The 14,316-nt window shown below is 46.7% G+C and overlaps 1 protein-coding gene across 2 annotated transcripts in view; it reads right to left on the reverse strand.

The window, feature by feature from the left end:
• Positions 1 to 14,316, reverse strand: part of MYO1D (myosin ID) — a 112,802-nt gene that overhangs the window by 21,872 nt on the left and 76,614 nt on the right. The gene's annotated exons all lie outside the window — the stretch shown is intronic.

Genomic DNA, 14,316 nt, shown 5'->3' on the forward strand with positions numbered 1-14,316 from the left:
TGCTATGAGACAGGAGAAATTATCACTTGGATGCCTAGATAAGAAAACTGGGGGCATAAACCACAGCAGGGAAACAGCACGTTGGGAACAAAGACGCCTTCAACAAAGCACGTGCTGGTTCAGCACTTGCTCTGGTTAGTTTTAATGAGTCACTGGGTTTTGATTGCGTTAAGGCAATACAGTGTGTGCCTCCTTCTATAATATTAACTGTGAACAGATTTCATGAATAAGCATTTTCAAGTCATAAATTGGCTTCTTGTTAATAAAATGTGAAGTACTAAGTTGCTGTAGCCATGGTGACTGGTGGCCAATGACACCTCTGGAGCAAGAGGACACTGGAGAGAGGGAACCATTTCCCTAATGCTGTGGGACTACAGAAAAGGACTCTATGCTTTCCCATCTTTCTGTTTGATGCTGACAATTAATGTTTATCAGATTCCATGCAGAGAACCTCTACGCCATGTTCTGCTTCCATTCAAGCAACCAGCTCAAATACCAAAAGACAAGGTTGTTCTATCAGTGTCAACCACATTGCCTGCAGCTCCCTCTGGGATTACCCTGAGGATATTAGTGGTCGTCCATGTGAGTTTATGTTTCACAAGGGAAGAGGGAAAGAAAACATGATCCATGCCACGTGGCAGAGCTGACACTGCCAAACCCAACCCGCTGGGGGGATCCTGCACAGACTTTTGTGTGCACATGAAAGACTGGTTTTCTCTTCAGCAGAAATTTAAAAACAACAATATGAAACGAATCTCAGTCTTTTCTTCCCTGAGCACTTCACTTCCCCAGCTCCTACACAGAACCTGAACAGGTTGGAATAGACCTTTAAGATCATCGAGCCCAGCCGTAATGCCAGGTATAAGGATTTTTAGAAGCCTCCAAGTATTTTGGGGAAGGCAGGAATATGAACAAGCTTCCTTTGGGAAGTTCAGGATCCTGTTTTGACCTCCTGTTTGCATCAACAATCAGGCGTTCAATCACTTTCACATATTCATGCAAGACACTGCTAAGCAAATGCCTAAATAACCAAGATAAATAATCTATTGCATGTTCATAAATTCTACTGTACTTAAATCAGACCCTAGCAGGCCCCCAAGCAGAGTTTGACAACTGATCTTTTAATTTTGGGGTTAACTCAAACATGTTGATGGGAGGAGACAAACCCCAGAGCCACGTGAGGGAGGATGCTCCAAACAGCTGGAGCAACAGGTACAATCTTACCAAAATCCTTTCTGGAAAAGAAATACAAAATAGAAACTAGGCAAAGCTGGGCCCAGCACTAACGCAGAGATTCCCGTGCTGGGCATAACTTCAGCGCTGCCTGACAGAGAAGAATAAAGCTGAAGAGAACTTGGCATAACCTCAGTTAACAGGAAACTTGGCTGGGGAAGCACCTGCCACTGAGAGATGTTCCCTGGCACTGGCCTATCCAAAAGGCTACTGTGGCTATTCATTCAGGCAGCCCAGTCCAACCAGCACTACCTGTACTGTGTGTTACCATCCCAGCATGTGATGTGCTCTGACTTGCATCTGAGAGTGTTTCACAGAGGAAGGATGATGCATCTGAAGCCATCGCTTCTATTCTGCCAAACCCGCCACCTGCTTTCATCCCAACATAGTTTTACTCACAGGTCAAATCAAACACACTGAGTTAATTGCAGGGACAGGAAAAATCACCAGGGGAAAACACATGATTTCACCAGGCCTGGAAAGCACAGAGGTATCAGTCATCAGATGTGAAAATAATACAGACAGACATGGTAATGTGAACAGGAGAGAAGAAAAATGACAGGACAATAAAAATGTAGTATGGACTGCATAAAAATGGATTTCAGTTTATATCTGAGCAGCAGTTTCCCCTTGCTAGATATATTAGCTGAATGCAAACGTGGTCACAAAGCTAAGGTTTATTTTTTGAGTGAGACCTTCAATGACGATAGAATCATAGAATCCCAGACTGGTTTGGGTTAGAAGGGACCTTAAAGCTAATCCAGTTTCAACCCCTGCCATGGTCAGGGACCCCTTCCACTAGAGCAGGTTGCTCCACACCCTATGTCCAACCTGGCCTTGAGCACTGCCAGGGATGGGGCAGCCACAGCTTCTCTGGGCACCCTGTGCCAGGTGTACTACAAGGGGAGGCAGAGGATGCCCTGCATTTCCACTCCATACAGTCTATGAATATTCCACAGAATTCAACCCAACAGAAAGCAGTTTTACAGGAAGTAAAACATTTCCACCTTGAAGCAAAAAAGAGAAATACTCCTGTACTGTAACCTGCTGGTCCCACTGTTATGAGGTGCTGCAGCTGTGCCTGATGGCAGCCAGGGCTGGCAAAGACCTCCCCATGAGGACATGCTCCCAGAGTTCCCCAGCCTTCAAGAAGCTGCACTTACAAACACATGGAAGGGAAAATTTTGTGCTCTTTAGTCTTAGGCCCAAGACTGAATTCTGAAATAAGTCAATTAAATAGACTTCAAAGTATTTATTCTGTCTTCGCCTAAACCATTGTTCTAATAATAGGTTTGCATGCCAAGAGTTTAATAGCTTCAGCAAAAATATCTAAAATGTACAAGATGCTATAAGCTCTTGTAGGAGCCCTGCACAACCCAGCCACGTTCTAATAATAAACTGGTTCAGGCTTTCATTTTCTAAATTGTCTGTGTACTTTGGAGAGAGGGTTTCTTGAACCTGCCGCGTAATGAAAGACTTCAATAAATCCTGTCAGACCAGACAAACAGACCAAATTTTCATTTTACTTTTAAATTGCAGTTGCCTGCTCCAGCAGATGTATTTTTTCTGCCATTGCCCCAGAAGTAAGGCGGAGGAGTTCACTTATTTTGAACAGGACAGTGACATTGTCCTCATGTGTTATCTCTAAAAAAATGAACCTGTATAGATGCAGAACTGGATTTGTCTCCCCTGCTCGAGCTCTGGTCAGTAAGGGAGAGGAAATATTACAGGAGACGAAGGGAGAAAAGTATTATAATAATTGGAAAGGACACTTTAGCCCCATGACAAGGCTCAGCATGGAAAATCACTCTACATATTGCATCATGGTGCTGCACAGCCTTACAGCGCAGCTAAAGCTTGGCTGTAGTTTGAGAAACAAGATGACTTCTGGTGCTAAATCGCACACTGCAAAAGAAACAACCCAGTTCATGGTACTTGTGAGAAACAGGCTCGTTGGTGCTGTCTCCCCATTTCTGTATGGTCTGAAGAGCTGCCATCAATGCAACACAGCTGCATCTGATGAGGGGGAGTTTGCAGAGCACTGAGTAATTTCCATGCTAAGGGTTTCTATCCAGCACTGTGCTGAAGCACAGTCCTAAAAATAAGAGAAAATGCCCTCTCTTGCAGCCCACGGGGATGCAGACAGGCGCCTTTCTCCTCCCCATTACCGCTCGAGCGTGGCTTCCATGTGGAGAAAGGGGCAGCAGTGACCCTACAGCCACAACCCAGGGGCTTCATGAGCCCCACCTCTGCCACTGAGCCATCTTCATATTTGTATTGCTCTTATTATTTGTGAGGATTTGCTAATGAACCCATTAAACCACCAGAGCGGTGTGACAGCGAGTGCATGCGATGATGCTGCTGTTGCCATGGCAACTGTCCCCTGCTTGGGGACCTCGCTGGCTCCAAAATCACCATCACCCCCGAGCAGCGTGGGCAGCTTGTCCAGTGGTCAGTGTACAAAAGATGATGGTGTTCCCCTCCTCTTCAACCATGGAGCCCCCTCCACATCTGTATTTGAAGCCCAGGCTTCCCCCTGTCCCCCTTCCCATCCCTCCCTGCTGGCTCTGCTCCAGCTGGTTCCTAGAAAGGCTGAAACAAAAGATGCTCTGGCTGTGTGGCAAGATCCCTGCAAGGCATTGCTCTGCCTTGGCCTCTCTGCGGTGTGGCTGATGCTGGGGGTTGCTCCCCTCATGGGGTGGGCAGCAGCTGTTGGACCCACCAGGCTACCCAGAGGAAATATTCCTTTCAGAGGTGTACCTGGCATGGGCTGAACTCCTGTGCTCACAGAGTTAATAAAGCCAATTAAAATATTCTACAATATTGAGGTTTTAAAAAACCCCAACAGATCCACAGCTTGAATTTGTCTTTACAATTAAAGGTACCTTAATTCCCACCCATCTAAATTAAACTGAGCACATGGAGAAATGCAGTGGAATGTGTTGGACATACCAATACATCCCTGCAGACAGGTACAAAAGGAATGCTTATGCTAAAGAGGAGACTGCAGGCAGGACAGGCAGACTGAAAGCAGGGAAGCAGCTTCTTATCGAGCCCCTGCACAGCTCCATCCTGAGCTGAGTCAAGGCTGCAGAGGATAATTCAATCCAAAATATTAAAAGCCAATTCTGTATGTAAGCTCTGACAACTGGCCCATGAAAAACACAAGATGTAACTAATATCATGCCACTTTACAGATAAAGATCCTCCCCAGTTAAGGTTATTAATAGCACTGAAGTAGCCAGCATCTTGTTGACTAGATCAGAAGTTTCTGGTAGTACCATCTCTGGAGCTGGGATCAGTTCAGTTTTGCTGCCATATGAGGAGGAAGTGAAACATTTGCAGAAGCTAAAAATTTTCTCCTTTAACGTGCAGGGATCTGAAAGTGCAGCACGCCCCCACCGCCACCTTCCTCACCACGGAACATCCTCTCTCTGCTGCATCATTTCTATTTGTGCTCTACAGCAGCGAGCCTGAGTCACGGCAGAACAGAACAGCCTTGCTTTGCAGAAATATATTTTCCCACCACTTGCAGTTCCAGGATGTGCTCCATTCCACTAGCCCCCTGAATACTTTTCATGATGCCATAAAGAACAATTAAGCCAGGAGTTACAATTAAGATGCCCTCAAGCGTAATTCTTACTTGCAGACAGACCTTGACCTCTAATTCCTGCACTCTGGAGATCAGCTGAGAACATGCAGCAAGACCCAGCGCAGGCTGTGCTCGCTGTGGGCAGCTCCAAGGGGAGCCACCCCACCAGGAGCTCATCAGACGTTTCTCTTTAGAAGCCAGTGTTACAGCTTGACATGGCACAGCTTTAACGTGTTGCCTTTCATGGGCTGGTGAAAGCTGTCTCCAAGATAGCCAAGGGAGCTGAAAGCCTGTCAGCAAGGGTGGTGTGTCTCATGCTGACAAGCAGCCTCAGCTCCCTGGCTTTTCCTGCAGCAGCATTCTTGGCGCTCCTTCACTGAACACTCCCAGGGCCAACCTTGCAGCAAAGTGCTGCTCACAGCCTGAGCAGAAATGCTGCAGGGCCACTCACTGGAGGATGCTGCTGCTGCCCTGAACCTCCCGGATCTATCAGTGCCTCTCTCCCAGTTCCTGATAGAGGATGCTCTTCAAATGAATATTTAAACAACTTGAAAGGAAATCATTGATTTTTGGGTCAGTCTGGACTATCACATATGTTATTCCAGCAACAGATGGAGGGAGTGCCCCTTTTCTGTTCCAAAGGCCTATGCCATCATCCGCACCATGCAATACCAGCAGCGCAGAGCTGTTTCCTACCCCTATTTGTCCACCAGCAGGGCTCTGATGCCACTTCCCTGCTCCTGCTCTTCCAGACAAAAGCAGCATCCTGTGTGAGCCCCACTGCAGGATCTGGCTCAGCAGCGTGGAAGCCGAAGCCGTCAGCTACAATTACTTCTGATGGAGCTGTCCCCAAGCTGCTGCTGCTCTCACAGACTCTGCTGTTGACTTTTTTCCAAGCCTGCTGAAGTACCCGAGGATTTTAGGATGTTACAGCCTCCCCCCACATCCTCAGACAAAAGGTTTTCCACTCATTTTTGGTCTCCTCCCTCACCCAGCTCATCCAGTTTCTAGCTTCAGCTGCAGATCATGTTGTACAAAAGAGAAAGACTAAATTTAGCTTGTAAGGTCGCCATGATCTGTCTGTGTTTATCGCTGCTGTATTTAATTGCCTGCATCACAGGGATCAAAGACGGATCAAGTGACAAACAAACGCCGATATAATTTGATGGGTGACTTTCTGTTCACTGCTTTATGCTCATTAACCCAATTCCTTTGATCTCCAGCAGGAGATGCAGTAACATATCTCCCAGGGATGCCAAAAGGGATGAGTCCCAGCTGAGTTGGAGACAGACGAGTTGATGATGGTGGAATCTCCCAGCCTACATGCAGGCAAGTGAGGGAGAACTTGAGGAGCGCTGACTCTCTGCTCTGCAGAGGGGCCGCTGACACAAGGAACCATGCACGGACCCTGAGTCCCAGGCACGTTCCTTTGCATCTCTTCCTCTTTCCTTAGAAAAGAGCTTGGGAGTTTGATGAACAGATTTGTTATTCTGCATCATCACCTACAACATAGGGTAAGATCAACAACTTTACAAATATTTTCTGTATGATTTAAGAAGCGGCCCTACTGCTCTGAACCTCAGAGCAATCTCTGCAAGCCACAGCCAGGTACAACACACCCTAATTGTGCATACAATTCCTCCCTAGAACGTCGTCCTTGTGCCAATGTATAAATCTGGTATGAATCAGGTAACACAGATGAACAGGAACCCAAGCTGATTATAAAACTGTCCTGCATCTTAGGAACACAAATGGAATCACTGGTCTTCAAGTCCACAACAGGAAACATTGCTTGGGGTGACTTCCACTGATGAGGAGGATGTGAGCTCAGCAGGATGAGAGCTGGTTGTGGCTCACTCCATCTGATAAATGGCCACAGTGTCAGAGGTGCCAGTGTGATGGGGGAATGCAGGGAGAAATGTGGCTGGATAAAGCCTTTTGCTTTCCAAATACTCTGCAGTAAAAACCCTCTTTATTTCCCTTTTTGAAATTCATGACTTTGAAAAACCAGCAGACACGGACCTGTGGCCTAAAAACACCCCCATCTCTTCCTAGTCCCTGCTACCATCACCAGTGACAGCACCCACTGCCACTGGCCAGCAGAAGGTGTTTCAGCTGACAAAGCCAAAGCCATCAAACTCATTAGCAGTGAGGGTGCCTCAGAAGCTGGAGGAAAGGCAGAGCTACACATCAGGGATCTCATTTGCTTCTTTCCTCACCTTCATTTCATCACCTCCACCTCTTCCTTGGTTTGTTACCTTTGTTTAAAAATTTATACAGCTCCTGCTTAACCATTCTGGTGTGCTTTGCTTATGGGAATCTGGGAAGACGTGACCTGGGACTTTATGCATATTTAGGGATATTCCAGCTGGGCAAGTACCTTGAAAAAGCAGTTCTGAGTCTGTTGGAAATGAAACAAGGAGATGACAGAGCTTCAGATAAAACAACAAACCAAAGCCCATTAGCCCTCTTTCAACAGCGCCTGGTAAAGCAATGGCACACCTCAAATGAGATGGGTCGAGCACGTCATCCCCAGAGCCACAGCTCAAGATCCTTCACCAAGTGGCTACTTAGAGGTATAAAAACCCACCTCCATTCACAACCTGTCTAGACACAAAGGAACTCCATTTTAATTAAACTTCTTTAGCTAATCCAGTGCAAACCCTGTGGAGGCATTCACTTCAGGTAAGGCTTAGACTAAATGCAAACCTGCCCAGGAATAGCTGTCAGCAAGGGGTGGGAAGATGCACAAAGAGACTGACATGCTGCTGAAAAATACTTTTTATATAGACACAGCTGTACTGGCACAGCTCTTTGGCATGGGGGAGTGAAATGTGCTGTTCAAGACAGTTGTCCTCATAGATAAAAGGAATAAAGCATTCGGAGAGATAGATGTTGTTCCCTTCACAGCAAGTCTCATCCACTCCAGAAAGCTTCAACCTTTCATCTTCCCTGACATTTATACCTGCAAAGCCATTTGAAATCCAGCCTGGGTGCCCACGTCTGGTCAGATCACTGCTCTGAGAAATGAAGATAAGCAGGCTGGGACTGATGATGTATTCAAGGGACAGAGAAAATTATACAGCAATCCAAGAGATGGCTCCAGGAAGACCTCAGAGCAGCTCCCAGTGCGTAAAGAGGGCTACAGGAAACCTGGAGAGAGGCTTTGGACAAGGGCCTGTAGGGACAGGCCAAGGGGAATGGCTTGAACCTTCCAGAGAGGAGACTGAGATGAGCTCTTAGGCAGAAGCTCTTCCCTGTGAGGGTGTTGAGGCACTGGCACAGGGTGCCCAGAGAAGCTGCGGCTGCTCCATCCCTGGCAGTGTTCAAGGCCGGGTTGGACACAGGGGCTTGGAGCAACATCCAGGGATGCACCATAAAACTCCTGTGCAAACCTGTACATCAATAAAACATCTTATGCTGGCAAAGCAATCCATGCAAACACAAATATAACCTATTTCTGTGAGAAGGAAGAGACTCCTGAGGCCTGAGTGAGCAGCAGTGATTTCTGGAGCAGAGCTCATATGGTGAGCAGGGCACGTGGGGATGTAGGCAGCTCTGTAAATCTGGCCTTAGTCTGCCCCATGGGACTGCTTAGCAGATACCCTGCCAGGGCAATGGAGAAGGAAGAACACTTTCACCTTCTCCAATGTCAGCTCATCTTCTGAATTCACACAAGGAAAAGCAAGAAGGGGTAAAAAAATAAAAGTCTTTTGTGTGTTTAATTCAGAATCTAATTACTTTGTATAAATTAGTGAGCTGGCTTCCACCTAAGATTGAACATGTAATAGCCTACGAATCACATCTCTGTTACAGGATATATTGTGCCATTTATATGTAAAAATGCTTTATGCAGGGCACCCTGTAGACTAGGGATTTTAATTTATACCATGGGCTCTGGAAGATTAAGTGAAATCAAAGAGATAAGGAGATAAGACACAAGTGCTGATCAATGCTTCTTAACAAGGAATATGCTCTATGTGCATTTTAAGGTGACATCAGCCATCAGAATCTACGCAGCCATAAGGTTATAGGAAGATGGTACATTAAAACCCTACTGGTTGTAACAGAGGGTCTCTGGTCAACAGTACTGGAGCCGTTTCCTTCCTCCTGTTTTGCCAGCTGCTGGCTCTGTATGCTTTTAAATACACCATTTAATCCGCCTGGAATAACTCCCACGGACACAGACCCAGGCAGATTATTCCTCACTGGAATCTTGACTTTCTCCCTTCCAGCAAGCCACGGTTTGTGGCAAAATACTTTTCTGGCAGCTCTTCCAGTCAATCCCTACTTGTCTCCTGCCAGCTTGAGAGTGCCACAGGGAAGACGGATGATGACTATCATGCCATGCTCCTTGTGCCTGAAAACAGGAACGTGCACCCCTAATTTCCTAATGAGGAAACCTGGTGCTGGGGGGAGCAAGGTGGAACATCCTATCCTTCCTCTAAAGGAATTTGTAAAGAATAAAACTAGGAAGAAATTGGAGAGGTATAACATGCACAATGCTGACGATTTTCTGCAAACTCAGTTACAATAACCCTACATAAATATACCAGAGTAGGTATAAAATGTCTGTTAAATAATCACCTCTATGGGATCATTTTCACCAGAAAAAAGAAGGATGCTCAGTGTAGGCCCATGACAGCACAGCTCAGCCTCCCCGGGACAAAGCTGGAAGCCTAATTTTCCTAAAGAAAAAAGAATAAAAAAATCCAAAGATGAAGGCATCCTGTGATTTAATGGCAGCTCTTCAAAGAGCAGCTCTGCTGCAATCGGAACACAACAGCTTCTGAGCAGGGAGAGCAAAGAACAGGAAAATCCATCACAAGTTGGGGGGGGGGTGGGTGGGGAAGGAAAGTCTTAATGATGCAATAAGAAAAATAAACCACGTCTTGTCAGAAAGCGCTGCTAAACAAACGAGGGGCCACAGTCTGCGTTCATTAGCATTCTGCTACAATTCCTTGGAGACTGCGAGCCAGACAGCACTTCAGCACACACACTCAGGATGAGGAAAGAGGATTTTAAGTAGGTCACCAGTAAATATTATCGGGATGGAGTTTATTTCTTGTTGTTTCTTTCCCTGTCAGTCACTGGAATCCTTATTTGAGAGAAATGCCAGAGAAAAAAAGAATTCACACAATTCCCCACCAGTGAGGGCAGCATCTCCAGAGGAAAATGTGTGTTACCTTTCTGAAACCAGCCTTGTACCTCACCACGTGCCCAGCATCATGGCTGCCTGGCCTCCCAGTATGGAACTGGGCATGGAAAGGAATATGGGGAAATGCAGATTTTGATTTTATGCCAAGGGATTTAATGGAATTGGAGCATTATGCTCTTTCCTTTCTGTTTTCCCACCTTTCAGGTTTCATGTGCTGAACAAATGAACCTCAAAGCCCTCCTGCCCCAGTCCCCACCTTCCCAGCTCCACAGCGAGATTTGTGGGAAAAAAATCAAGAAAAAAAGAGAGAAGTGGGAAGAAACCCAAAGTGTTCCAGGAGCGCTGGGGAGCACTGTGTGCTTGCAGAAAGATGGGAGACAGAGGAAAAGAAGGAGGATGCCCATGCAGTAGCTGCCTCCTCTCTGACACCACTCTCTGTGCTATGCAGGGAAGCCTAGGTCCGGAAGGTGAACAGAGGAACATGCTGAGGCCAGAAGAAGAGCTTCACCATGTGGATAGAGACCCAAACTGCAGCGGCCACTCAAAGCCCAGAAGGATGACAACCCACCAAGGCAAGCCGCAGCATCTGCCGTTTTCTGACTCTTCACTGCAGGGCAGTCTGCAGTGCTCTCACAGACATCCAAGCGCAGGACACTGGATCCAAAATACTGCTGTGTCTGGCACAGGATCCCACTGGCTTCAAAGCAAGACCATCACCAAAAGTTGCTCAGCTCCTGTGTTGTGGCTGCTTCCCCTCCAGCACATGAATACAACTCTCTGCCAGCCTGCATGGGCTGACTGGGATGTCAGATGAATGGACATGGTTGATGGATAGAGTCCAGAGGAGGCCACGGAGAAGCTGCAAGGGCTGGAGCAGCTCTGCTCTGGAGCCAGGCTGAGAGAGCTGGGCTGGGTCAGCCTGGAGAAGAGAAGGGTCCTGAAGGGGAGACCTGAGAGCAGCTCCAGTGCCTAAAGGGGCTGCAGGAAAGCTGGAGAGGGGCTTTGGACAAGGGCCTGTAGGGACAGGCCAAATGCATCTGCATTTACCACACAGCACTGCAGCTCCCAAATGAGATCCTTGAGAGAAACTACCTGTAGTGAAAGGGATGCCCTCACTGTCCCATCACGGCCAGGCTGCAGGGGGAGAAGGGCTCTGCAGACAAACCCTCTCCCCTGGCCTGCACAGTACCAAACCCCACACATGAAGTGCTTTCTGTTGGCTGTTGATCAAAGCAGCGAGTGTTGCAGGAAGAAAACGGGTCATTGTTTTCCTCTGGGTGCAGCCACGGGCTCAGCATCACGGCAATGCTGCTGGCACCTCTAATTGCAGGAACTCCCATATGAGCTCCCAAGAAAAGGCAGGTCGTGCCCAAGAGAACCTGTGGAGCTGCTCCAGGGCTGCTGGAATGCTGGTTACAGCACAATTAGGCTCCAGCTCGGTGGCAAGTGCTGGAGCCACCAACTGAAGCATTAAAGGACTGTTATAGCAGATCTCCTCGCAACAATTCACACACCACTGTTGAGCTTTGAGCTCATTTAGTCCCTCCAAAGCAAAGCAGCAGTTGTGCTGTGAATCGTCTGCCACCTCTCCCCACACACACATCCATGAGTACTTGATGTTCTGCCTCAAAAAACCTGGGTTTTAAGGCAAAGCAGCATGTCACTTTGATCACTTCCAGGCTTTACAGCTCTAAGCATGACCTGCCACATCAGCCTGTAACCAGCAGCACTTTTTCAGGCCAGGTTGTTTAAGGTGACTATTTCTAATGTGGAATAGTTGTTGGTTTTTTAAAGCATCTTGAATTGATAACACAGCTCATAGCGCAGCATGGTGCAGAAATGGGGAACAACAGAGCTCCTGTCAGCATTACCCTTCGGAGGGTATACAAAAAGGCATAATCCATCCATCACATCTGGCAAGGAGAGCAGTCTGAACTCCAGCTGGCTCCAGGAAGCTCTCTCCAAACAGTTCTTTCTAAAACTGAAGGTGTGTAGTTAAAGGGAAAAGCTGTTCATGAGCCTGAATCTGGTGCACAGAGCTGATGCACAGCAGCCACCAAAAACCTCAATCAGAACTAATGAGAGTCAAGGTAGGAAACAAAGGCTTCAAGTGATTCACTGCAGACAAATGGAAACTGCATCAGCTTCTGCTAATGTTTAAGCATCGCCTGTGAGACATTTGTAACCTCTGAAGGTCTGTAATCAGAGTTACACACAGAGGTCTGAGACCTGGGTGCTGAGAACCGCAACCAGCACCACTGTCAGCAGCATCCCACTGTACAGGGAAGTAAACAGGTTACGGCTGAGCTCCGGCGGTCAGTGGGAGAGCAGGCACCAAACCAAAGAGGATTTGCACAAGTTTGAAGGTGTGGGTTGACACCAAAAGTGCATCCCTTTTGATTCCAGATCTCAGGTTTTTAAAAGAAGTTCAGTAAACCACACTGGTGTAGATATGTCAGACCACAGGGTACAATGGAAACATAAAAGATTCTTCTCTTGTCACTTGTTTTCTAACATAGTATCCCTTCAGTTAAGCATAGGAGGCAGATGGCATGAATTACAACCCCCTCCCCAAATAAAATCAAAATGTAAAAGTTTGATATGCCTGAGATGTGCAAAGCAGGGAGGTTCCCAGCACACACACTGCTGCATGCCAGGACAGCTGCTTGGGGCAGATGGGTCCTTTGACAGCTTGATAATACTGACTTGCTGGTGAAACTAAGCCTGGGTAAGGCCAGCCAATGTGGGGCCATCTGTTTACTGGAGAGGAAGGGCTCCTGGAACAGCAGGCAGCCAATGCTTTGGTTGAGAAACCAACAGCAAGATCATCACTATCTACAGTCTTGTGCAACCGCATATGTGTGGCTGGCAGCGGGATGCTGCCACGTCAGCCAGCTCCTGTGGTGCCACGGTCAGGTTCAAGATGTGGCTTGGGATTTTTGTACTATGGCTTGTACCACTGAAGGGTCTTCAGGAGACACTTTCTGCTTGTGTCAGTTTGTTAACAGTGGGCAAGGTGGTGGCTCAAGTCAAACTTTCAGTCTTGCTGAAAGCCAAGAACTAGATGAGCTTTAAGGTCCCTTCCACGTCAAACCATTCTAATTCTGTGACGATTCTACAATAACTTCTCATTCCTACCACGGTCTCCATCCCAGGAGGACCCTGAACATTTGGATGGAGCTTTAGCCTCTAGCTGCTGCTTACAGATAGACAGCACAGAAGTTACAAGGAGAGATTGGTATAAAGTGACTTGAATGTGTTTCTGCCAAATCAGAATCCTCCTTTCAGTGGATTTCAGACAGAATTTGTGCTGACAATGGTAGTAGGACATGGGCAGTCCAGGGAAGAAAAACTGACAATAAAACCTCTTCATACTCAAAGGCAGAAAATACAGTAAGTTGCTACTATTCAGGTTATCAGACAAAAGAATTGACTTTTTGATGTAGAGGGCAAGTACCCAAATAAAGAATTCAAAATTTGCTGCAAAAAATTAAACTCAGCCTCTTGAATGCCCAAGCCCCTCTCTCGAGCTCGTTTTGTTCTCAGTATCACAAATCCGGGACTGCAGAAGACAAAGGGGTTTTTCTATGCCAGGAACATATTGAGAAGTGTAACAAAAAGCTACGTGAGCTGGGGAAGTGAACCCTGGCTAGGGAGCTCAGGACCCATTTCAGAGACAGGGAATGAGCTCTGCTGCAGCAGTAGCATCACAAAGATGGAGTTTACGGAAATGACCTTCTATCAAGATCCTTTACAGGTTCCCCTCTAGCAGGCCAAGTGTTTGGAAAGCTTAGTTGTATCAAGAGCTGAAGAAAGGTTTTCCAAAGCATAAAAGAACTAAAAAGAGAGTGGGTTTCATCAGGGGGCTCTATTTCCGCCCCTCCCTTCAGGAGTCACTGAAAGCAACAAATCTTTACACAACATATTTTCCAAGGAAAACTCATTTCTTAACCCAAGTTACAACTGAAAGTGCCCAACCTACACAGGAGTTACCAGATTCAGAAGATCATACATTAGCCAGAGGTAAATATCAGTGAAATCCTAGGAAGTTTTTTCAGGTCACTGAGACAAACTGAGAGAATTAAGCCAATTTTTCTAGTTTATGTATTTCAAACAGTTTATTCTGTATAAGGAATCTCTTTTTCCTGTTGCCACTCCCACAGTGTAACTGGTGTGTAAAAGCCAGCAGCTAACTGTGGGTTAGGGCTCCCCCACCAAAACACCCTGAATTTTACTACAAATCCATTATGAATAGAAAATTGTATAAAACCAGAGCTCAAGCACTGAAAGAAATGTTAGGGAAGAGCCTGATATGAATAAAGTCTGGTCCTTT

This window comes from Lathamus discolor, chromosome 20 (genome assembly GCF_037157495.1).
Source record: "Lathamus discolor isolate bLatDis1 chromosome 20, bLatDis1.hap1, whole genome shotgun sequence".
Lineage (NCBI taxonomy): Eukaryota > Metazoa > Chordata > Aves > Psittaciformes > Psittacidae > Lathamus > Lathamus discolor.